The sequence below is a fragment of the Macrotis lagotis genome, chromosome 1 (genome assembly GCF_037893015.1).
Source record: "Macrotis lagotis isolate mMagLag1 chromosome 1, bilby.v1.9.chrom.fasta, whole genome shotgun sequence".
Lineage (NCBI taxonomy): Eukaryota > Metazoa > Chordata > Mammalia > Peramelemorphia > Peramelidae > Macrotis > Macrotis lagotis.
This window is the reverse complement of record NC_133658.1, coordinates 495,659,434-495,684,697: the sequence shown is the minus strand read 5'-3', so window position 1 is coordinate 495,684,697 and position 25,264 is coordinate 495,659,434. Positions and strand designations below refer to the sequence as shown.

Genomic DNA, 25,264 nt, shown 5'->3' with positions numbered 1-25,264 from the left:
GATTGGATTTTAATTTGTTCTTTTCCAAGCTTTTTTAAGCATGCCCAATTCACTGATCTCCTCTTTCCCTATTTTATTCACGTATGCATTTAGAGATATTTAAAATTTCCCCTAAGAACTGCTTTGGCTGCATTTCAGAAGTTTTGGTATATTATTGTCTCATTATTGTTATTCTTTTGTTTCTATGATTTGTTGTTTGACCTACTTTTAGGATTTGGATATTTAGTTTCCAATTAATTTTTATTCTATTCATGACTTTATTATATGTAGTTTTCATTGTATCATGATCTGAGAAAGATGCATTTAATATTCCTACCTTTCTCCATTTTTTCGTGAGGTTTTTAATGCCATGGTCAACTTTTATGTAGGGTTCCATGTACTATAGAGAAAAAGATATTTTTCTATCAGTTTTCTCCAGAGGTCTATCATTTTCTAAGATTCTTTTTACCTCCTCTTCTTATTTGTTTATTTTGTGATTAGATTTATCTGATTCTGAGAAAAGGTGGTTGAGGTCCCCTACTAGTATAGATTTATTGTTTATTTCTTCCTGTAATTCACCTAACTTCTCTAAGAATTTGGATACTGTACCACTTGGTGCATATAAATTTAGTATTGATATTACTTCATTGACTATGGTGCCTTTTAGCAAGTTATAGTTTCTTTCATTTTCTCTTTTAATTAGGTCTATTTTTGCTTTTGTCTGAGATCAGGATTGCTACCCCTGCTTTTTCTTCAACTGAAGCATAATATACTCTACTGCAGGCTTTTACTTTACCCAGTATGTATCTGTCTGTTTTTAGATGTGTTTCTTGTAGACTGTATATTGTAGTATTCTGATTTTTAATCCACTATTCTATCTGCTTCTGGTTTTCTTTTTCTTTTTTTTTTTTTAGGTTTTTGCAAGGCAAATGGGGTTAAGTGGCTTGCCCAAGGCCAACACAGCTGGATAATTATTAAGTGACTGAGTCCACATTTGAACTCAGGTACTCCTGACTCTAGGGCCAGTGCTCTATCCACTGAGCCTCCTACCTGCCTCTCCCCTCCTACTTTTTTGTTAGATAAGATAAACTTTTCTTTGGGCCAGATCTTTTGAGAGTAAGATTTACTCATTGTTCACCCCCTCCCTTCTTTCCCTCTACTTTAATAGTTCCTTTGTGCCTCTTTTTTTTTTTAAGGTTTTTGCAAGGCAATGGGGTTAAGTGACTTGCCCAAGGCCACACAGCTAAGTAATTTTTTTTTAAGTGTTTGAGGCTGGATTTGAACTCAGGTACTCCTGATTCCGGGGCTGGTGCTCTGTCCACATCAACACCTAGCTGTCCCCCTTTGTGCCTCTTTATGTGATTTATTCTCTTATATCTCCTCCTCCTCCTCCCAACACAATCCTTTTTATATGTCTTAATTTTTCTAAATAACATCACATCATAATCAACTTATACCCACATCCTCTGTCTAAGTATACTTCTTCCAATTCTCCTAATAGAAATGCAATTCTCAAGCATTATAAGTAAACAGTTTTAAAAAATTTTATTTAAGGCATTGGGCTTAACTGACTTCCCCAAGGTCACACAGCTAGGCAATTAATAAATTTCTGAGGCTGGATTTGAACTCCAGGTCCTCCTGACTTCAGGACTGGTGCTCTATCCACTGCGCCACGAAGCTGCTACAAGTAAACTGTTTAGTCTTGTTGACTAAGTTTTTTTTTCCTTTCCACATAACCATTTTATGACTCTCTTGAGTCTTCTATTTTTAATTAAAGATTTTAAGTTTTACAATTTTTTTCCCTTAATCTTACCCCCCCCCCCGAAGGCAGTTTGTCAGTCTTTACATTGTTTCCATGGTATACATTGATCCAAATTGACTGTGATGAGAGAGAAATCATATCCTTAAGGAAGAAGAATGTCTTATCTTTTTTTTCATGAAAGAGTGTGCTCAATTTTGCAGGGTGGTTGATTTTTGGTTATAATACAAGCTCCTTTGCTCTCTGGAATATCACATTCCAGCCTTTCCAATCCTTTAATTTTTTGTTGTTTGTATGTTTGTTTTTTAATGACTCACCATTTCCTTTATTTGTACAAAATAGTGAATAATCATCCCCTTCCTGGATGGTTTAGGTTTAGGTCCTGAAGCACTTGTTTTGAAGGTTTAGGACTAGCAACTTTAGCCCTAGCATCTCTGATTTGGACATGGCAGATTTAGGAGCCTTAGCATCAGACTTGTTAACCTTGGCAGCAGATTTGGCTTTGGGATCAGACTTACTGGCCTTTTCAGTGGACTTGGCAGCTTTGGGTTCAGTGCTTAGAAGCAGACCTAATAATCCTGGTGGGCCTGGGCATTTGGAACCAACCTTAGAGCCTTGTTGCTCAGTGACTGTCTTGTGACCAGCTTAGTGACCATCTTGTGACCGGCATGCTGGACCCTGGCCTTGGGGATCTTGGGCCTGAGGGGCTTGGCCTTGGAGGCCTTGGGGCCCAGGGCCTTGATGGCCTCTGCTTGGGCCTGCATGGCATTGGTGTTGTTGACCTGCATTTTCTTTGTTTCTTGGTAAAAGAAACATATCTCTGTGATCTAAGTTTCTTGATGCCACATGATTGATTGGGTATGAGTTGTATAGACCTAGCCATCTTTAGACCATAGCCTGCACCAACAGACCTAAAGCAAAATTAGAGATAGAAACAGATAGACAAGCAGACAGAGAGACAGAGAGACATGGGAGGGGGTGAAGAGAGAGAGAGAGAGAGAGAGAGAGAGAGAGAGAGAGAGAGAGAGAGAGAGAGAGAGAGAATAAATGAACTATTCCTTTAATGTTGAAGCTTCATAATCCTGACTGGCTTCTTGTTATTGAATTGCTTTTTCTGGCTGTGTGCAGTATTTTCTCTATTAGTTGATAATTCTGAAATCTGGCTACAATATTCCTTAGAGTGTTTATTTTGGAATCATTTTTCAGAAAGTGATCAGTGGATTCTTTCAAGGACTATTTTACCCTCTTGGTAGTTTTTCTTCATAATTTCTTAAAAGATGATGTCCAGGTTCTTTTTTTTGAATATGGCTTTCAAGTTGTCAAATAATTTAAAAATGATCTCTTCTGGACCTTAGTCGGTTTTTCCTGTGTGGACTTTGCATTTTCTTCTATTTTTTCCAGTCTTCTGATTTGTTTGATGGATTCTTGATGTCTTATAGAGTCATTAATTTCCACTTTCCCGATTCTAATTTTTAAGGATTTAATTTCTTCAGGTAGCTTTTTGCATCTTCTTTTCCATTTGACCAATTCTGCTTTTAAAATTGTTTTCTTCAGTCAATTTTTGTCCCTTTCCCAAATTTTCCATCAGTCTCTTGCATCTTTTTTGAGCTCTTCCAAAAGGAAAACTTTTTTTTTTTCAGATGAGACCATTTCATCATCTCCTTTTGAGGCTTCACATGTAGGCATTTTGTCACTGCTTTCCTCTTCTCAGATGCCATTTTGATCTCTGCCTCTAATTGTAGCTTTCTATGATTAGAGCTCATTTTGTTTTTTTGCTCGTTTCAAAAGTTGAGCTTTGCTTCTGCGCTCAAGGGATACAGTCCCAAGCTTTTTTGTGCTAGGGGCCAGGGGACTGGTCATTGGCTTTCTGTGCTTGGACCTCAAGTGCTGGCAGCTTGTTCCCTAACTTATGGTAACCCAACCCAGTCCTGCATGTTGCACTGGTATTGTGGGGCTTACAGCATGCCTTTGATCCTGGGGCCTGTGCTGCCATCTGCTGGATGGTTGGCCCACTGAGGGGGACCCAGGGGCCTTGGTTATGGATCTGTGCTGTGCTGTGCCTACCAGCCTCCCACTTGTTTCCTCCTCTTTTACCTCAGTGAGATAGATCTTTTTGAAGTCCCACCAAGATATGTTGGGTTCTGAAATTTCAGATTTTGTTTAGAGGCTTCATTTAAAATTGTTTCAGGGGCAGCTAGGTGGTGCACTGGCGTTGGAGTCACGAGTACCTGGGTTCAAATCCGACCTCAGACACTTAATAATTACCTAGCCATGTGGCCTTGGGCAAGCCACTTAACCCAGTTGCCTTGAAAAATCTAAAAAATAAAAAATAAAGTTGTTTCAAAGGGAAGTTAGGAAAAACAAAGGGCTTTCCCAGCTTCTCTTTGTCATCTTGGTTCTGCCCAGGAAATCTCAGTCAAGCATTTAAACACCTATTAACTGGGATCAAGAAAGACATGATGTAAAAAAGATGACATGTAGAATATCTATGGAAATGGGGTTCTGCAAGGTCAAGAAGATTGAAGGATTGGGGAATAGTCTGCACAAGATAGAAGGGGGACTGGCATATATATGGAACAGAGTGTAGAAGGCTGGAGAAATACGTTGAAGCTAGGTTATAAAGAAATTCAAAGGCCAAATTTGAGTCTAGAGGTAATAAGGAACCACAAGTTTCTTTGAATAGGCAACTGATATTCTTAGAAGATCCTTTCTCCATATTTTCACATCTAGGTTGATAGATGTATGAAAGAGAAAAAGATGAATGTGAAAGAGATGTTGTAGAAAAGTAAAATTTGGTAACTGATCAGATAGGGTGTTTGGTGAGAATGCACATTTGTAGACAAAGGTGAGATTGTAAGCCTGAGTATTTGGAAGGATGATGGTACTGCAAAAGAAATAGGAAAGTTTAGAAGATGAATGACTTTGAATTTAAAGAAAATTATTTTTATTTGGTGCATGTTGACTTTGAGGTGTGACATATATTGTGAAATATCCAATACTTGGTGGATTTGAATTTAGGAGAGAGACTAGGTCCAAATATATAAAACTAATGAGTTATCTATATGGGGTGACAAAGCCATGAATAATTAGGAGGTTGCTAAAGGAGAATATAGAGGCAGAAGGTGGTCCAAGACAGCATTGGGAGACTTGGGGCATGATGTGGGTAATGAACCAGCAAAGGAGACTGAGGGAAGTAGAAATGAGAAATGATATGAAAATCCAGAAAGGAAGCTATCTTGGAAGAAAATGGAATCAGCAGTGCCAAATGTAACAGTAGTCTAAGATGAGAATTCAGAAAAACCATTGGATTTGGCAATTAAGAGACTTTTGAAAGAGCTATTTATGAAATCTTATGTCAGATAATAAGAGTAGAAACGTGAGAAGAGGTTTTGTGGAGTCAATGAGTGTAAATTAACTTTTTCTAGGAGTTTGGATCTGAGAGGGAATATTGATAATAGATAAACAATTTGAAGATTATAAGGTCTAGAGAGGGTTTTTTCTTGTTGATGTTTTATTTTTCCAATTACATATTATGAATGTTTTTCAACATTCACCCAAATGCATATTTATAAATTACATAATAATGGTATGTCTACACCTTCCCTATCCTCACCCCCTCAATTTATGCTCTGTGATCCTGCAACTTATTATATATCTCTCCTATAGTTTGTGGTTAGACTTGAGAAGACTGTCTAAAATAGGTGACCCCACTTCTTACTTTCACTATCTTAATTCTTTGTAGTCTTGCTTTTTGACTTCCTTAAACTGAAATTGCTTTATCTGAAGTTATTAATAATCTTTAAATTGTCAAATCTAGGGGCGGCTAGGTGGCACAGTGGATAAAGCACCGGCCCTGGAGTCAGGAGTACCTGGGTTCAAATCCGGTCTCAAACGCTTAATAATTACCTAGCTGTGTGGCCTTGGGCAAGCCAGTTAACCCCATTTGCCTTGAAAAAACCTAAAAATGAATGAATGAATGAATGAATGAATAAATAAATAGTCAAATCTAAGGGTCTTTTCTCAGCCTTCATCCTTGACCTATTTGCACAGTTTGGCACTGTCAGTCACTCTTCTCCTTAATAGTATCTGCTTTCTGGGTTTTCGTGACAGTGCTTTCTCCTATTTAACTACTTATTACTTCTCTGTCTCCTTTGCTAAAACTTTATCCACATCCCTTTCTGACCTGGGTTTTCTTCTCTTTCTATACTGTTTCACTTGATGATATCAGCTCTTGTGCTTTCAGTGATCTCTTATGTAGATTTCTTTCAGCTTTACTGGTGCAGACTTCTCTCCAGATCTGCACTCTGGAATCTACAAGTGCCTATCTCTAAAACTGAACTCATCTTTCCTCCAAACCCTGCCCTTTCCCTAACTTTCTTATTAATGTTTTTTTTAATAATTCAACTTTATTTTATTTTTCAAGATCAAATTCTTTTCTATCTTTCTCCCTCATCTCTGTCATGAGAAAGCAAGACAAAATCCATTACAAGCACATAAAGCCAAACAAAACAAATTTCTGTCAAGACCATGTCCCCAAAATAAAACAAAAAATAAGCCTCAGTTTGCGTTCTGAGTCCATCACCCTCTATGTGTTTCATTATAAATCTTTTGGAATTATGCTTGGTCATCAGGTTGATCAAGGTTCCTAAGTGTTTCAAAGATGATTATCTTTTCATATAATTTTTATTGTATCAATTTTTCTGGTTCTCTATACTACACTTTGTTTTTTTCACATATCTTCCTTTTTCTTTTTTCTGAAACTATCTTTTCCTCATTTCTTATAACACAGTAGTATTCTATCACATTCACATACCATAATTTGTTTAGCCATTCTCCAATTGATGAATGGCTCCTTAGTTTCTAATTTATTTGCTACTATACACACACACACACACACACACACACATGATTTAATGTCTTTGTACTCATGAGTCTTCTTTCTTGGTTCCTTATGGGGTACAGACTACTAAAAACACTAGAGAGTGTAGGAATAAATGGACTGTTCCTTAGAATAATTAGCAATATCTATCTGAGACCATCAACAAGCATTATATTCAATGGGGAGAGGCTAGAGGCATTCCCAGTAAGATCAGGAGTGAAACAAGGGTGCCCATTATCACCCCTACTACTCAATATTGTATTAGAAATGTTAGCTTCAGCAATTGGAGAAGAAAAAGAAATTGAAGGAATTAGAATTTGGAAGGAAGAGACAAAACTCTCACTCTTTGCAGATGACATGATGGTCTACCTAGAGAATCCCAAGAAATCATCCAAAAAACTACTGGAAACAATTAGCAATTTTAGCAAAGTGCAGGTTATAAAATAAACCCTCATAAATCCTCAACTTTTCTATATATGTCTAGCAAGATACAGTAGGAAGAGCTAGAAAGAGAAATCGCATTCAAAGTAACCTCAGACAATACAAAATACCTGGGAGTCTATTTGGCAAGACAGACTCAGAAACCTTTTGAAAACAATTACAAAACACTTCTCACACAAATAAAATCAGATTTAAATAATTGGGCAAATATCAACTGCTTATGGATAGGTAAAGCTAATATAATAAAAGTGACAATTCTACCAAAATTAAACTATCTGTTTAGTGCCCTACCAATCAAAATTCCAAAAAATTACTTTAATGAGTTAGAAAAAATTGTAAGTAAATTCATATGGAGAAATAAAAAGTCAAGAATTTCCAGGAGCTTAATGAAAACATGTGCAAAAGAAGGTGGTTTAGCCCTACCTGATCTAAAATTATATTATAAAGCATCAGTCATCAACTGTTTGGTACTAGCTAAGAAATAGAGTGGTGGACCAGTGGAATAAACTAGGTGCAAAAGCAGGAGAAGATTATAGTAATCTGCTGTTTGATACACCCAAAGAGTCCAGCTATTGGGATAAAAACTCCCTCTTTGATAATAACTGCTGGGATAATTGGAAGTTAGTATGGAAGAAATTTAGAGTAGACCAATACTTAACACCCTTTACCAGGATAAGATCCAAATGATTACAGGACTTAGACATAAAAAACAATACTATAAGCAAATTAGAAGATCAAGGACTAGTTTACCTGTCAGATCTATGGAAAGGGGAGCAGTTTATGACTAAGGAAGAGTTGGAGAACATCACCGAAAACCAATACATTAAATTAAAAAGCTTTTGCACATATAAAAGCACTGTAACCAAGATCAAAAGAAATGTAGTAAATTGGGAAACAATCTTTACAACTAATGATTCTGACAAAGGACTCATTTCTAAAATATATAGAGAACGGAGTCATATTTTTAAAACAAAAAGTCATTCTCCAATTGACAAATGGTCAAAGGATATGCAAAGGCAATTTACAGATGAGGAGATCAAAATGCTCTAAATCATTAATTATTAGAGAAATGGAAATTAAAGCTTCTCTGAGGTACCACCTCACACCTCTCAGATTGGTGGATATGACCAGAAAGGATCATTGTTGGAAGGGTTGTGGGAAATATGGGACACTATTACACTGTTGGTGGAGCTGTGAACTCATCCAACCCTCCTGGAGAGCTATTTGGAACTACGCCCAAAGGGCAACAAAAATGTGCATACCCTTTGACCCAGCAATACCACTACTGGGTCTATATCCTGAAGAGATGCAGAAAAAGGGTAAAAACATAACTTGTACAAAAGTATTTATAGCAGCCCTGTTTGTGGTGGCAAAGAATTGGAAATCAAGTAAATGTCCTTCAATTGGGGAATGGCTTAGCAAACTGTGGTATATGTATGTCATGGAATATTATTGTTCTATTAGAAACCAGGAGGGATGGGATTTCAGGGAAGCCTGGAGGGATTTGCATGAACTGATGCTGAATGAGATGAGCAGAACCAGAAAAACACTGTATACCCTAGCAGCAACATGGGAGTGATGATGAACCTTGAAGGACTTGCTCATCCCATCAGTGCAACAATCGGGAGCAATTTTGGGCTGTCTGCAGGGGAGAGTGCCATCTGTATCCAGTTAAGGAGTTGTGGAGTTTGAACAAAGTTCGAGGACTATTCCCTTTAATTTAGAAAAAAAAACATATCTTATTGTCTGATCTTGTTACTTCTTAGACTTCTTGTCTCTTCTTTAAGGATATGATTTCTCTCTCATGGCACTCAATTTGGATCAATGTACAACATGGAAACAAAGTAAATACTGACAGATTGCTTTCCGTGGGGGGGGGGAGTAATATTGGGGGGGAAATTGTAAAACTCAAATAATATCTTTAATAAAAAACGATTTAATAAAAAAAAAGAATTTATATGCTGACTTCTTTGGTGGTCTTCTTATAAAGAAAGCAACTCACCCCAGAGACAGTGCCATTAGAATCTGAACACAGGCTGAAGTACATTTTTTTTCTCTCTCTCTCTATTCTTGAGGTTTTTCATCTTCTTGGGGGTGGTGATTATGTTTACTCTTATAACACATTCAATTTACCTCAAATGTATAACATGGAAATAATGTAAAAACTATAGACAGCCTTCTGTGGGGGGGGAGGAAAGGGAGGGGGTAAAAATTATACAATTCAAAACCTTACAAAAAATGATAGGCAGCCACTACTATTGTATATAATTGGAAAACAAAATGTGAAAAAAAAAGAATTTATGTGCTGGAGAGGTGGCTAGGTGGCACAGTAGATAGAGCACCAGCCGCAGAGTCAGTAGTACCTGAGTTCAAATCAAGCCTCAGACACTTAATAATTACCTAGCTGGGTGGCCTTGGGTAACCCACTTAATTCTATTGCCTTGCAAAAAAAAAAACCCTATAAAAAAAAAGAATTTTTATGCTAGGGGGAGGGGTCGGAGCCAAGATGGCAGCATGAAGGCAGGAATTTTTGGAAACTTATTCACCCAAAACTCCAAAAGCCAACAAATTATGACTGTAGCCAAAATCTAGAGGGTCAGAACCCACAGAAAGACTGAGTAATACAATTTCCCAGTCTAAGAAAACTTAGAGGCTCTTCAGGTCTGTACCACTGGAACTGGGGATTGGAAAAAGCTGAAGCTGCAGTGCAGCACAGCCAGACTGGGAACCTGGATCCATGGCAGAGGGTGCAGTTTAATAGTTGGCAACAGCTGGAAGGGTTGGTGAGAGAACTCTGTTGCACCAGAATGAGTGTCAAGGGCCTTAGAACAGCCCTGCAGTGAGAGCCTGCGGTGGGAGTCGGCAGAGCCACCCAACACGTCCAGAGCTCTCAGCCCATAGATGATAAGAGGGTTGGGGGAGACTGCAGAGGCCTCTCTGCTCTCCCTGGGGCAGGATTCAGCTGTTCAACTGCACTTAGATCCAGGTTGCTGTTTGGGTTCCCAAATACTGTAGCCTAGCAGGGACCCTCCTCACAGTTCCAGGGAAGAGGAGAGAGCCTGAACACAGGCAAGAGAGCAGTCAGAGCCTCTTATAAGACCTTGTGGGTTCCAAAAAAAACCCCAAACCTTGGAAGTGTGGTAAATCAGTCATAGACTGAGGAAATGAGCAAACAACAGAAAAAGAAGAATCACACCATAGAAAATTGCATTGGTTCCATGGAGACCACAATACATACTCAGATGATGACAAAATCGAAGCTTTTGTATCCAAAACCTCCAAGAGAAATAGAAAATGGATTCAGGCTATAGATGAGCTCAAAAAAAGACTTTGAAAATCAATTAAGTTAGAATGAGGAAAAACTTGGAGGAGAAATGAGAACAATGCAGAAAAGTCATGAAAACCAAATCAACAGCTTAGTGAAAGAAATACAAAAAAATACTGAAGAAAATAATATGTTAAAAACCAGTTTAGGCCAAATGGAAAAAGCAACACAAAAGGCCAATGAGAAGAATACCTTAAAAAGCATAATTGGCCATCTGGAAAAGGAGATAAATCTCTCTGAAGACAATAATTCCTTCAAATGCAAAATGGAACTAAAGGAAGCTGATGACTTTGCAAGAAATCAGGAAGAAATAAAACTGTACCAACCCCACCCCCATTAGAAGAAAATGTAAAATATCTCATTGGAAAAACAACTGACCTTGAAAACAGATCCAGAGGGCAGCTAGGTGGCATAGTGGATAGAGCACTGGCCCTGGAGTCAGGAGTACCTGAGTTCAAATCTGGCCTCACACATTTAATAATTACCTAGTTGTGTGGCCTTGGGCAAGCTACTTAATCCCATTTGCCTTGCAAAATCCTAAAAAAATAAAATTAAAAAAAAAGCAGATCCAGAAGAGATAATTTAAAATTATTGGGTTAGGGGGCAGCTAGGTGGCGCAGTGGATAGAGCATTGGCCCTGGAGTCAGGTGTACTTGAGTTCAAATATCACCTCAGACACTTAATAATTACCTAGCTGTGTGGCCTTGGGCAAGCCACTTAACCCCATTTGCCTTGAAAAAACCTAAAAAAAAAATTATTGGGCTACCTGAAAGTCATGACCAGGACAAGAGCCTAGACTTCATTTTTCAAGAAATTGCCCTGAAATCCTAGAAGCAGAGGGTAAAATAGAAGTTAAGGGAATTCACCAATTCCCTCCTGAAAAAGATCCCAAAAGAAAAAGTTCCAGGAATACAATAGCCAAACTCCAAAATTCTCAAGTCAAAGAGAAAATACCAAAAGCTGACAGAAACAAGCAATTCAACTACCATGGCTCTATAGTCAGGATTACATAGGATCTGGCAGCATTTACATTAAGGGCTTGTAGGGCTTGGAATATGATATTCTGGAAGGTAAAAGATCTTGGTTTACAACCAAGAATCAACTACCCAGCAAAACTGAACATCTTCTTTCAGGTGAAAAGATGGACTTTGAAATTTTCCTATTGAAACAACCACAGCTGAACAGAAAGTTTGATCTCCAAGCAAAGGACTCTGGTGAACCATAGAGGGGGTGGATGAGAAGGACTAATTATGAGGAACTTAATGATGTTGAACTGTGTGTATTCCTGCATGGGAAAAAGATACTGATAATTCATATGAACTTTCTCATTCATAAGAGTTATTAGAAGGTGCTTATAAAGACAAGGCACAGGAAGTAGAGGAATATAATGGTATAGTAAAAAGATGGAGTCAATGGGTGATAAAGGAAAGTACTGGGAGGAAGAGAAAGCAGAGGAAGAAGAGGTTAAAGATATTTCACGTAAGACTCAAGCAAAAGCTTTTTCAATGGAGTGGAATGGGGGAAGGCAAGGGAGAATGAGTGACCCTTCATTCATTCTCATCAGAAGTGGCTCAGAGAGGAAAGAACCTCACTTAATAGGGTATAGAAATCTATCTTACCCTGGAGAAAAATGAGAGGAAAAGGATGGGATAAGGGGAAATGGGGGTGGGGTAGGGAAGGAGGGAGTAAGTTATAGAAGAGAGGGAAGATCACGGAAGAGGGTACTCAGATATAACACACTTCTGAACACAGGATGAAAGGAGAGAGAGAATGGAATAGATGAGAGTGTGGAGGAATAGAGTGGAGGGAAATACAGCTAGTGATAGCAACTGTGGGGAAAATATTGAAGCAACTTCTCTGGTGGCTATGATGGGGAAAGCAACTGATGCCAGAGACAAAGCCATTGGAATCTGAACAGAGACTGAAGTACACTTTTTTTTCCTCTCTCACTATTCTTGAGGTTTTTCATCCTTTTTTTGGGAGGGGGGGGGTTTATGATTACTCTCACAAAATTACTGTAATAATATGATATAAATTTTAAAAGAATTTGTATGCTTTTGCATATATGTTTAATATTGATATTAATTCATTATCTGTGGTATTTTTTTAAAGCAGAATTTTCCTGTTTATTTCTTTTAACTCCTTTTGTTGCTGAAAAAAGTAATTTTTCCTTTCATTACAATGCTTAATATTTTGTACCAAATTTGGGCCAGATTATGAATTTCTTAAGGGATCAATTATAGTTGCAGTTTATGTTAACTTCTTCCTTACTATCCTATAAAATGAATCTAAAGCAAATAAATCACAAATAAAACTTACAGAAAACATGTATTTTCTCAATATAACATAGTCCTGTACCAAAAAACTTAATTGGGACTATTTTGTTCATTTATCTGAGATCATGATCACTAAAATGCATTTTTTGCTTCAACTGAAGTATATTAGATTAAAGTGATTTTCTTAGAGTTCAGGTCCAACAATGTTATCCCCTTGCCTCCTACTCATTAAACTACAACAACTTCCTATCACCTCCAGGAGCAAATACAAAATCCTGTTTGATATTCAACGTTCTTCATAACCTAGCTGCCTCTTACACACTTTGATCCAAATCTGCCATTGTATGAATGAGGTGTTCCATCTCTTGATTCTGAATATTTTCTCTGGCTATTTCCCATACTTGGAATGTTCTCCCTCTTTATCTTTTCTTCCATCATATTAGCCTCCCTGACTTTATTTTTTTTTAAATTTTATTTATTAAAGGCAATAGGATTAGGGTCACATGACTAGGCAGTCATTAAATGTTTGAGGATGCATTTGAACTCAAGTCCTCCTGACTCCAGGGCTAGTGCTCAATCCACTGCATTTCCTAGCTGTCCCTCCTGACTATTTTTAAGCTCCAACTAAATTCCTTTTTTCTTCCCCAGAGGTAGGAAATTTTCTCCCAAGAGTGACTAGAATCAGATTAAAGTGTAATTGGAAAATATTTAATAAAATAAATATATAGCATAATTAATGCTAATTTGTAGTTTTCTAAGGCAATATACAGCCCATAGTTCCTTTCTGTTTGACAGAACTGTTCTACAGAAAATCTTTCCCAATCTCTCTAAACTAGTGCCTTCCCTCTTTAAGTTATTTTCTATTCATCCTGTATATAACTTGTTTGTAAGTATTTGTTTGCTCTTTGCCTCCCTGAGTAGATTGTGAAGTCATTGAGGAGAAAGAGTCTTTTGCTTTTTTATGTCTTCCCCCACCCAGTTCTTCCTTAGCACTGTCTGGCACATGAGGATACTTAATAAATGATTATTAACTTATTGACTCTGTGCCTACCTTTCAGTTTCTTTTTTAATTTTATTTTATTTTATTTTGCAAGACCATGGGGTTAAGTGACTTGCCCAAGGTCACACAGCTAGGTAATTGTTAAGTGTCTGAGGTCGAATTTGAACTCAGGTCCTCCTGATTCCAGGGTCGGTGTTCTGTCCACTGCTGCCCCTACTTTTCAGTTTCAAGTGTGTTTCTTGTAAACAACATTATTGGATTCTGACTTCCTGAAAATATTTCTTCCATTCTTTCAATTTTGTTACTATATAACTACATAATATCTTCTTCTTATTTTTATTTTTTCTGGGTCTTTTTTTGTGATTTCACCTTGTTTATTTTATTATTTTATGATATATTTTCTACCCTTTTTTAATCAGATAAGCTAAAAGTTTATCAATTGTTCTTTTCAAAGAAGCATTTTTATTTATTATTTTTATGTCTTTTTGTTTCCAATTAATCTTATTTTTTAATATTTACCCTGTGTTTATTTTAGTTATGTTTAGCTTTCTTTTAAATTACTGTTTAGTTGGGATGCCTAGGTGGCGCAGTGGTTAGAGCATTGCCCCTGGAGTCAGGAGTGCCTGAGTTCAAATATGGCCTCAGACACTTAATTACCTAGCTGTGTAGCTTTAGGCAAGCCACTTAACCCCATTGCCTTGCAAAAACCTAAAAAAAAAAAAGTTACTGTTTAGTTTATTAATTCTCTCCTTTCTATTTTAATGTCTGTTTTCAGGGTTATGATTTTCCTTTTAGGACTACATTAGTTTCATCCTAAAAATTTTAGTATGTTTCATCATCATCATTTGCTTTCATTAATTATTAGTTGGTTTTTTATTTTATTTTTTGTTTTGCTTTTCTCTTTTAAAAATTTTAAATTTTATTTTAAACAAAACAAGAAAAGAAAAAAAAACTTTCTGCATACTCAGCAGAATATGAGAGGATTTAATATAAAACAATAAATTTCCATTTCATTAAAACTAATAAATCCTACATATTGTTTTTAGAGAAACCCAGTTTTTCTGAGCTTCCTTTTAGAGTTTCTTTTGTTCTCTCCTATGCACTCTTCATTTTTTTTACTCCCTATCCCCCAGAAGGCTTCAATTAAACAGAAATATATACCTATTTGTGTGTGTACATGTGTGTGTTTTATATATATATATATATAATATATATTTATATAATATATACATATATTTATATATACATATATAAAAAACACATACACACATATATATCTTCACAGATATACATATATGTAAGACCATACCATGCATATTTCTATTTCTCACTTCTTTCTCTGGATGGATAGCTTCTTTCATTGGTCCAAGTCTTTACCTATTTTTCTAAATCAATTAGCTTATCATTTCTTAAACCATAGCTGTATTTCATCCTAATCAGACCACATTTTGTTTAGCCATTCCCCAATTGTTTTGTTTTGTTTTGGGTTTTTTTTTTTTTGGCAAGGCAATGGGGTTAAGTGACTTGCCCAAGGCCACACAGCTAGGCAATTATTAAGTATATGAGGCTGATTTTGAACTCAGGTCCTCCTGATTCTAGGGCTGGTGGTGCTCTATTCACTGCACCACCTAGCTGCACCAAGCTAGTTGAAGATCATCAATCATTTTAGTCATTCTAATAGGTGTAAGATATCTCAAGTTATTTTAATTTTATTTCTCTAATTAATAATGATTTAGAAATTGTAGAGCATTTTCTCATATGGTCTTAATTTCTTCGCTGAAAATCTGCCTGTTCAAATCCTTCGATCATTCATCAGTTGGGTATAACTTATTTTATACTTTATAATTCATAGTTATTTTAAAAGATCTAAAATAATATTGATTAATATTAGAGACACAGTATAGTTTCCATGTTTTTCTATTTTAATTAAATCTATTTTAGTTTTAACTTTGAGATCATAATTACTATTCCTACATTTTTACATAATAAATTTTACTCCAGCCCTCTATTTTTATCTCTATATGTCTCTCTCATTTTTATTGTGTTCTGAAAGTGGCTTATTGTTGAATTTAGATTTTTAATGCATTCTATTATTAGTTTGTATTTTATGGATAAACTCATTTTTTTTCACATTTTAAGTTATAATTACTTGTGTATTTCCCTCCTTCCTATTTTTCCTCACTATCATTCTTGCCCTTTTTACCCTATCACCCCAGGCAGTTAGGTGGTGTAGATAGAATACTAACCTTAGAAGCAGGAGGAAGAGGGTTCAAATCCAGCCTCAGAGACTTTGCTGTGTGACCTTGAACAAGTCACTTAACCCTTGCATGTAGGGCCTTCTCCATTTGTCCTGATTCATATTTGGGCACTGGACCCAGAAGGCACTAGAGAAGAAAGTAAGGCTGGTGACTTAACACAACACCCCTCATTCAAATCTATTTCATGTGCTTGTCATCTCATCACCTTCCCTGAGATCATGGTCTTCTTTGAAAATGAAGGACAAACATCATCACCCTCTCTCCTCACTAAGTCTAATTTACTTATTTCTTCTAACTTGTCCTATTGCTAAATTGACACAGCTTTCTAAAAATATATCCTTTAACCTCTCCACCCATCCTCCACCTTAATCTACTTAAGAGTTTCCCTTTTATCCCCTCCCTCTCCAAATTCTTAATCTACATACCCTCCTAAAAGTCACTCCCTTAACCTATTTCTGATGATTAAGGTTCCAGCCTTATCAGCCCCTTACCCCTTCTTGCTTCTTTATCAGTTTTTCCTTTTATGCCTCGTTTCCATGAGGTAATAACTTCTTTTTATCTCTGCCTATGCAGTTTTATTCTTTAGAATCATTTCATCATACACAGCTCAGCCCAAGCTTTTCTTTCAAATTACCCAAATAATGTCATAAGTGTATTGACAATACTTCTACATATAAGAAATAAACAGTTTGACATTCTTAAGTCTCTTATAATTCTATTTTCATGGTTTCCTTATATTTCCCCTGAAACTTTTATATCAAATTTTCCATTGAATTCTACTCATTTTGTTACAAATACCTAAAAGTCTTTTAATTCATTAAATGTCTTTTTTTTCCATTCAGGATTATACTTAATTTTGCCCATAAACTTAGTTTACCCATAAACTTGGTCATAACCTCAGCTCTTTTGCTCTACAAAATATAGTGTTCTAACATCTATGATCATTTATGTAGAAACTGCTAAGTCTTGTGTAGTTCTGATTGTAACTCTATGATAACTGATTTTTTTTTCTTGTCATTTGCAATATTTTCTCCTTAACAGGAGAACTTTGAAATTTGCCTATAATATTCTTGTATGTTTTCTTCCTGGGTTCTCCTTCTGCTTTGCCTTTTTGTTCTAGAACTTTAGAACAATTTTCCTTAATAATTTGTTGTAATATTGTATCAAAGTTCTTCTTTTTTGATTGTATCTTTCAGATAAGGCCAGAAAGTCTTATATTGTTTCTCCTTAATCTTCTCTCCAGTTTACTTGTTTTTCTGATGAGATGTTTCACATTCTTCTATATTTTCATTCTTTTGATTTTATTTTATAATTTTTTGGTGTTTTATAATGTCCTTAACTTTTGCTTACCCAATTCTAATTTTCAAGTAATTTTCAAGGAATAGATATTTTTTATTTTTTCCCCACTCCCACCCCCTTCTCTGAGAGAGATTTTAAATACTGCCAAGAGGAAATTCAGGAAGTTGGGCTGGAGGCTATTCTGCTCTCTTCAGAAATAAGGAGTGTCAGGGGACAGCTAGGTGGTGCAGTGGGTAGAGCACTAGCTTGTCAGTTTGGAGGACTTAAGTTTAATTCTGATCTTAGATACTTAACACTTAACTTGCTGTGTGACCCTGGGCAAGTCACATAACCCTGATTGCTTTGAAAAACAAAGTACCAGACTAGAATTACTTCTATCTGAGTCTTTTATATATTGTTAGCCTAGGAGATATGATCAGGTTCCACTTAACTTCTGATCCTTATGTCATTATTGGGAAAAGTAAAACCCTTAGTTTTTTTTTAAGGCTTGATCCCTTTCCTATCAATATTGGGGGAAAAATACAGCCTAATCGAGATTTCTAGATCTCACCTGAGAGAAGTTCTTCACATCCCTGGTGTAGCAACCTACCAAATACATGTTGGTTACTGTCAGCTTCTCTTTGATTTCTTCTTCCTTTTTTTCTTTAGGTTTTTTGCAAGGCAAATGGGGTTAAGTGGCTTGCCCAAGGCCACACAGCTAGGTAATTATTAAGTGTCTGAGACCGGATTTGAACCCAGGTACTCCTGACTCCAGGGCCGGTGCTTTATCCACTGCGCCACCTAGCCGCCCCTCTTCTTCCTTTCTTTCAGCAATGGGAAATCGAGTTGATTTCTTTTATTTTCCTTCTTGAAACTGGAAGCTGAAAGTTCCTGAAGCAACTCAAAAGTTTGAAGAAAATCCCAAAGATCATTGAAAACATTGGAATCCACCAACTATTCACCCAGAGCAGGGCAGGGCATTCATTTTCATGAAAGGGGGAATGAGTTCCATACCAATGAAATCTGAAACAGAGGTAACATGTTTATATCATGGGTTTACTTCTGTCCTGTTTCCTAAGGGCCAGGTATGTTGCTTTTCATCTTCCTCCAGTTTTCCAGTAACTTTGGACACAATCTATTTTATCTGCAAATCCAATGGAAAGGAGCTGTCTCCAAACTCATAGTAAGACAATGCAGAATATATATACCAGTCTTCTTGTCTGCCTCAAAGAAGCAGGTCTCTAGTGAATGTCTACATCTTAGATGACCTGGACAAAATCCAAATACCATTAGAAAACATTTTTTTTACAGAACATATGTGTGTGTATTCTTTAAGAACCATATAAACAAAATGTTGGCAGATATAATCATGATGAATACTCCTGAGGATTTAAATGATAATCTTATAGAAAATACAAATATTTTGGAAAAATAACTGTTGCTTAATGTCTGTGTTAGTAAGTCCAGGTTTCCAAATATTGGATTTTCTTAAAGGACAGCAAAATGCTCTCACCTCTAGTTTCTGTAACCATCATTCTACCCAGACATCCATACCAAATATTTGCCTTAACCTAAGGCAATTAGATTAGGTTCTATCTCTGACCTTAGAGTCTTATAAACTATAGCTCAAATAAAGCCAGGATAACACATTTAGTAAATCAAACAAAATTATTTTAAAAAATGAATTTTCAAAATCCTGACTATGAGGTGTGTAAACAGAGAGGCCTAGATGAAGGAACTTGAATTATTTGATTAGAGATCTCTATTTTTTCATGTTTCTGAGATCATAGATCAGGAGAGACAACTTGTGGTAAATGAGTGGAATTCTGTTTCCTCCTCATCCACTTGTTTTATCCTCCCTAGTTAGGGAATGAATTTTGTTTTTTGATCTCAAGCAAGGGAGTCATTCTGCTATGAAGAGCTTTCAAGGGCAGCAGGTCACTTAAATGTCCTGAGAGACTCCATCAGAAAATTATGTTAACCTACTGGCTACTAGGCATTTATCCAGCAGCTCTCTGGGTTATTCTTAGCCTCCTTTGTAACTGCTTACAGTACCCTTGAAGTACACACACCCTCTCTTTAATTAGACTTCATAGAATCCCTTGGATGGTATTCCTTCATGGTCTTGTTCAGGCATTCCCACCAGTACCACACTATACCTTTTCTTTGACAGTGTTAATTTTAGGTTAATGAGAATATAGGATTGCCTTATTACCTCAAGGAAAAAAAACCAACCAGTCATAGGGTAGGAATATCATTTATGTATACTGTGTTTTAAACCAATGTTTCTCAAACTGTTTTATGAGAAATATAAATAAGAATTCTGTATTGAAAGTTTTGCTGTAATATTAAATATGAAACTATACACTATTAAATGCTTATGAATTCTTTCAATATATTTTAAGACTAAAGGCATCTATGACCAAATGATTTTGGCAATTAATACTTAAATACTTTACCAAGAGATCTTAAATCCATGTACAACATCTAATCTTCTACACCTGTCCCTGAGACAGGCTTCTAGTTTGTCTTGTGACCAGTGCTAGATAAGGTCAAATTGGGAGGAGCCACTCACTCTCCTTGACAGCTCCCTCTCATTCCTGTCTGCTCAGGAGTAGGAAGGACCAGTCTACAAGGGTATTAAACTATAATAGTTTAAATGAATAATTGAAGACCCAAACAAGGTCACTCAAAAAAGTATGAACTGTGAGAAATTTGCGGCATCTGGAATTCAGGTTTTTTGTGTGTTCTTGAAAAGTTACTTGTTTTCTCTGGGCCCAGTTTCCAAACAAAATAGGTGGGTTGGTCTAAATTCACTCCAATAAGCATTTACTCAAATACCTACAATGTGCAAAAAGGTACTATGATAGATGCTGGAGAAACAAAAACAAAAATGATGCAATTACTAACTGCAATTCCCCTTCCAGCTGACTCTTCAGATTGTATTATCATACTCCCACATTGATAACCTCTCCCTGTTGGCATCTGACTATCAGTTCCCTTTTATGTGTTGTGTTAAAATAAAAACACTTGTGAACTGCTAAAATGAAAGATCCAAAAGGAAGTCCTGGAAGGAAACAGAGTCAGATCACAGTTTACAAAAATTATAACTGCATTAATTGCCCAAGAAGAAGATGCTTACAAGCTTCTCATTTGCTCAGAGAACTGGGAATGGGAGAAGCATTTGTGGCTCAGTCAGTATTAAGGGAGAAACACCATTGAGTTAGGAAATCAGGAGGGAATTGGGGTCTAGGGAGAAGATATTTATAAATACAATAAATAAAAAAGTAGAATTGCTACTCTTTAGATAAGTCAGAAAGCAAGATGTTTGCTTTTCTCTCTGAGTTGATCAAGACTGATCTCAGCAGCTGCAAGCATCTCCTAGTTCAGCTAAAGCTTATTTTATGAAGGATCACTAGTCTGACAAGCAGCCCTGGACTGCTCCTGATTGGCTAGTTGTCATGATTCTCCATTGTCTGGTTTCCCTGTGAAAAAGGGAAGTTCTAGCATATTTAATGGGTTATTATAAGCATTACAGAACTCATGTCCACAGTCATCTCCCCCATAGAAGGTAAGATCCTTGAGTGCAGAGATCTTCTTTCTCTTCCCTTGATTCCACAGCATATCATTTTTTTAGGTTGTTTTTTTTTCAAGGCAAAGAACATGGAATATAGAGCTTATTGGTTTGTAAGCAATAAACTCCTATTCAAGGAGTTTATATTCCACCATGGGGATACAGTGGATAAGTAATACAAAGTATATGCAAAGTAACTTTTTTGTCATTAACTGAGATCAGGAAAGACCTCTTGTGGGAAGAGACACCTGAAATGAACCATGAATGGAGCTGGGGATTCCAAGAGTAGAAGTAAGGAGAGAGAGCATTCCAGGTAATGGTAAAAGGCAAACATATCCCTGGGGCATTAAGGAGCCATGTAAGCTTTTTGAGGAGAGGAGTAAAATGGACTAGTGCTTCAGGAATATAAATTTATCATTTATCTGGAGGGTTGATTTGAGAGGGAAAAGAGTAGAGACAGGAGACCAAACTAGTGAGCTATTATTGCAATAAGTCAAGGTGAAAGGTAGGGCAGCTAGGTGGCACAGTGGATAGAGCACTGGCCCTGGAGTCAGGAGGACCTGAGTTCAAATTTGATCTCAGCCACTTAATTGCCTAGCTGTGTGACCTTGGGCAAGTCACTTAACTCCATTGCCTAAAAAAAATTTAAAAATACATGAAAAAAGGAAAAAAAGGTGAGAAGTAGTAAGATCTGTTCTAAGACCCCTCCCAGCTCTAACAATCTCTGTTCTAAGGAACTTCCCACTTCTGACATTCCATGTTCTAAGGACCCCTCCACTTCTATATTCTATTTTTTATGGGAATTTAAAAAAATATTTAGTATTTTATTTTTCTCCAGTTATATGTAAAAACAATTTTAACTTTCATTTTTTAAAATTTCCAACAATAATTTATTAAAATATATATTTACACAATATATGCACACAATCTTATAGGGAGAAAATAAATTGTTCATAAAATAGAAGACTATCAAGTCTTATTGATTATAGAAATTCCAGAAACAAAATTTGAGAGTTGGAAAAGACCTCAATGATAATCCAGTCCAACTTATATACAAAGCAGGGAAACCTGCTGTAGCACACCTGACAAGTACTTATCTAGTCTTTGCTTGAAGCCCCCTAAAGGAGAACCCATCACTTCTTTTTTAAATTCATTTTAAAATTTAAAAAATTTTAATTTATTTTTCAATTATATATAAAGATAATTTTCAATATTTCTTTGTAAACTTTTTTATTTTTATTTATTTGTAAGCTTTTCTCCTCACTCCTCCCTCCCCCACCTCAATATAGCATGCTATCTGATATAGGTTAAACATGTACAATCATGTTACACAGATTTCCAAAACAGCCATATTGTGAAAGGCGAATCAAAGCAAAAAGAAAAACCATGAGAAGGAAAAAGTAAAAAAACAAATTTAAAATGGTGAAAATAGTATGCTTTGATCTATATTCAGAATCTGTAGTTCTTTCTCTGGATGAGAATGGCATTTTCCATTTCAGATTATTTTTAGAACTGTCTTTGCTATATTTTTGAGAAGAGTTCAGTCTATTATAGTTGATCATTGTGCAGTGTTGCTGTTAAAGTGTACATTGTTCTTTTAGTTCTGTTCTTTTCACTATCATTGATATTCATGTTATTCTTTCCAGGTTTTTCTGAAATCTGCCTGCTCATCATTTCTTATAGAACAAAAATATTCCATTACATTTATATACCACAACTTGTTCATCCATTCCCCAATTAATAGACATCCCCTCAATTTCCAGTTCTTTATCACCACCAAAAGAGCTGCTATGAATATTCTTATACATTGAACCTGCCACTTCATGAGGCAAATCATCTTTGGACAAAGTTAATTATGAGGAAGCTTGTTTTGTTTTGTTTTGTTTTTACAACTTACAACCATTAAAATTTTTATTGTGTTCTGTTTTGTTGACTTTAAAAGAAAAAAAAGGAGTAAAGAGTAAAATACTAAGAAACAAAGCTTAAGGTGGGGAGGAAGTAACTACTGTTCTTAATTTGAGTGATTGAGCAAAAGAGAATTCAAACATGAAGGGGAACATGAGGTGACCAAGAGGTTAAAGACCTTAAGATCTCTCCTCTTGAAGAGAGGATTTATTTATTTGTTTATCTGTTTATTTATTTTTAGTTTTTGCAAGGCAATGGGGTTAAGTGGCTTGCCCAAGGCCACACAGCTAGGTAATTATTAAGTGTCTGAGGTCAGATTTGAACTCAGGTACTCCTGACTCCAGAGCTGGTGCTCTATCCACTACGCCACCTAGCCACCCCTGAAGAGAGGATTTAAGTAAAAAGATACTGACACTTGAAACTGAGATCCTGACAATTACTATAGATAGACCTCAGACTATAAGGAAGCTGCACTGGGTAGGCTTTCCATTGACCCTATAATAAGGATTTTACTTTTTTTTTTTAGATTTTTGCAAGGCAAATGGGGTTAAGTGGCTTGCCCAAGGCCACACAGCTAGGTAATTATTAAGTGTCTGAGACCAGATTTGAACCCAGGTATTCCTGACTCCAGGGCCAGTGCTTTATCCACTGTACCACCTAGCTGCCCCAGGGGTTTTAGTTCTTTCTGAAAGAGCCTATAAGTGACCTTGTTAGGATTTCAGACTAGCCATAAGCCAAAGCCAGTGAAAAACATCTCTAACCAAACAATTCCTAATGCAATCATAAGAGAACAAGCCCTGTGAGTTCAATTAAGCAACATACCTATCAAAGACCCATCACTCCCCAGATAGCAGCAGGGAAATATTATGAAAGGCCTGAAGGTCCTATAACATTGGACATATGAGAATACACATTTTTCCATATTGTGTGAAGATTTCCTTACGTGAAATCTCTACATTTACTCAATCTTTGTTGGTTTATATATTTTTAGAAGGGTGTGCCATGAATTATAAGAAATGAGAGGGCTATTCTATTGTATATTATCCTACTCTACAATTCTAAAACATGCTTTTATGTGTTTTTCTGATGAATATTGAACTTGTAACCTTTAGCTGTAGGAGTGTGGACCCACAGAGTACCTTTAATATGGGGTGCCCTTTCTTTGAAGAACCTATTCCAAGTTGAGGATTAACCCAAAGAATGCTACATTTGTATTACCTTAAGAAAAAAAACAAAATACTCTTCAAAACTGTTCTCATTTTAAACTCATACTGTCTTAGTGTGATAACTCATATATATTGCTAATCTCTATTTTATAGCTGAGGAAACAGCTATAAATGTGATAAAATGTGATTAAAATCATACAGTTAATGGCAGAACCAGGATTAAAATTGTAGGACCCTATTGTCAAAAATTTCAGAATATTTATCAGATTTGTTTTCAATAAAATGCTAATATTCTGAAGCAAAATCAAATTTAACATTTGCAAGGAAAATAGAAAAAATCTATAATCAGAACCTCACTAAAATCCAATCATGTGGGCATTAAATTAAACTAAGTCTAGAAAGTTAAAATGATGGAATATTTGGATTATTTTTCCTTATTATATCCAATTTCTATCTCATATTTATTACTGGGGAGCAATAAGTTCTATTTATGTCCATCTCACACAATCAACAGCAATGACTATAACCAATAGAGGAGACCCAGCTTCTTGATTTTTTGTTCCACAGTCTAAATACATTCATATGTGTGATCTTTTTTAAATTTTAAAAATTTATTTGTTTTTGAATTTTACAATTTTCCCCAATCTCACTTCCCTTTCCCCAACCCCCACAGAAGGCAGTTCGATAGTTAAAGTGTGATTTTTTTAAGGGGAAAATAGAGCCTCATAAATTTAGAGAATGAATAAATTATATTACACAAAATATTCATACTCCCTTCCCTCAATTGAAGGAAAAAGCAGAAGGTTCTAAAATTCTTTCTCTCTTAAGTTATTTCAAGAAGTACTTTCCATGACCTTTGTCCTAGATTACATGCAGGAAAGTTTGCAGTTGCCTATGGAAAAAATGGATGCAGTCCAGGTTCATTAAGTATGTTAGCTTAAAAATGAAACAAACATAACTGCCTTATGTCCTCCCCAAGACTCTGCTTTTCAGAGTTTCAGGTTTATCTAAGTAAAATAGTTACTTGGTCTTATGCCTAAGCAGAGAGCTTTAAAAAGCAAAAAAGATGTGAGAGTGGCTGGGCTCATTTTCTTTCACCTAATAAAAACATCCTTCTAAATCTCAAGTCGAAGTATTTGTATTTAGATATCTATTTGTCTGTAATTATGGTGTAGAATATGGAATGCAATTCTCTTTCATGGTTTAAAAAACTTACTAATTAAAACTTTAATATGATAATATAGCATGTGTACCATACCCTCACAAGGATGATTTCCTTGCTTGTAGAGTTGGAAGCAAATCAGAAGTTCTCTTTTGAAAAGAGTCAAGAATTCCTAGTGCATGTTGTAGTTTTTTTTTAATCCAAAGAAGACTGTCATTGTAGAATATTAGAGGTAGAACTGAAGAAGAAACTGAAACTGAGA

At 36.0% G+C, this 25,264-nt stretch overlaps 1 long non-coding RNA gene across 1 annotated transcript in view; it reads right to left on the bottom strand.

Annotated features, from left to right (window-relative positions):
* LOC141506795 (uncharacterized) overlaps nt 1–16,306 on the bottom strand; it is a 40,894-nt gene extending 24,588 nt beyond the window's left edge. Inside the window, exon 1 of the long non-coding RNA XR_012473977.1 lies at nt 15,906–16,306. This is a non-coding gene — a long non-coding RNA (uncharacterized LOC141506795). The remainder of the gene's footprint in view (nt 1–15,905) is intronic.
* Nucleotides 16,307–25,264: the final 8,958 nt, after the last annotated feature.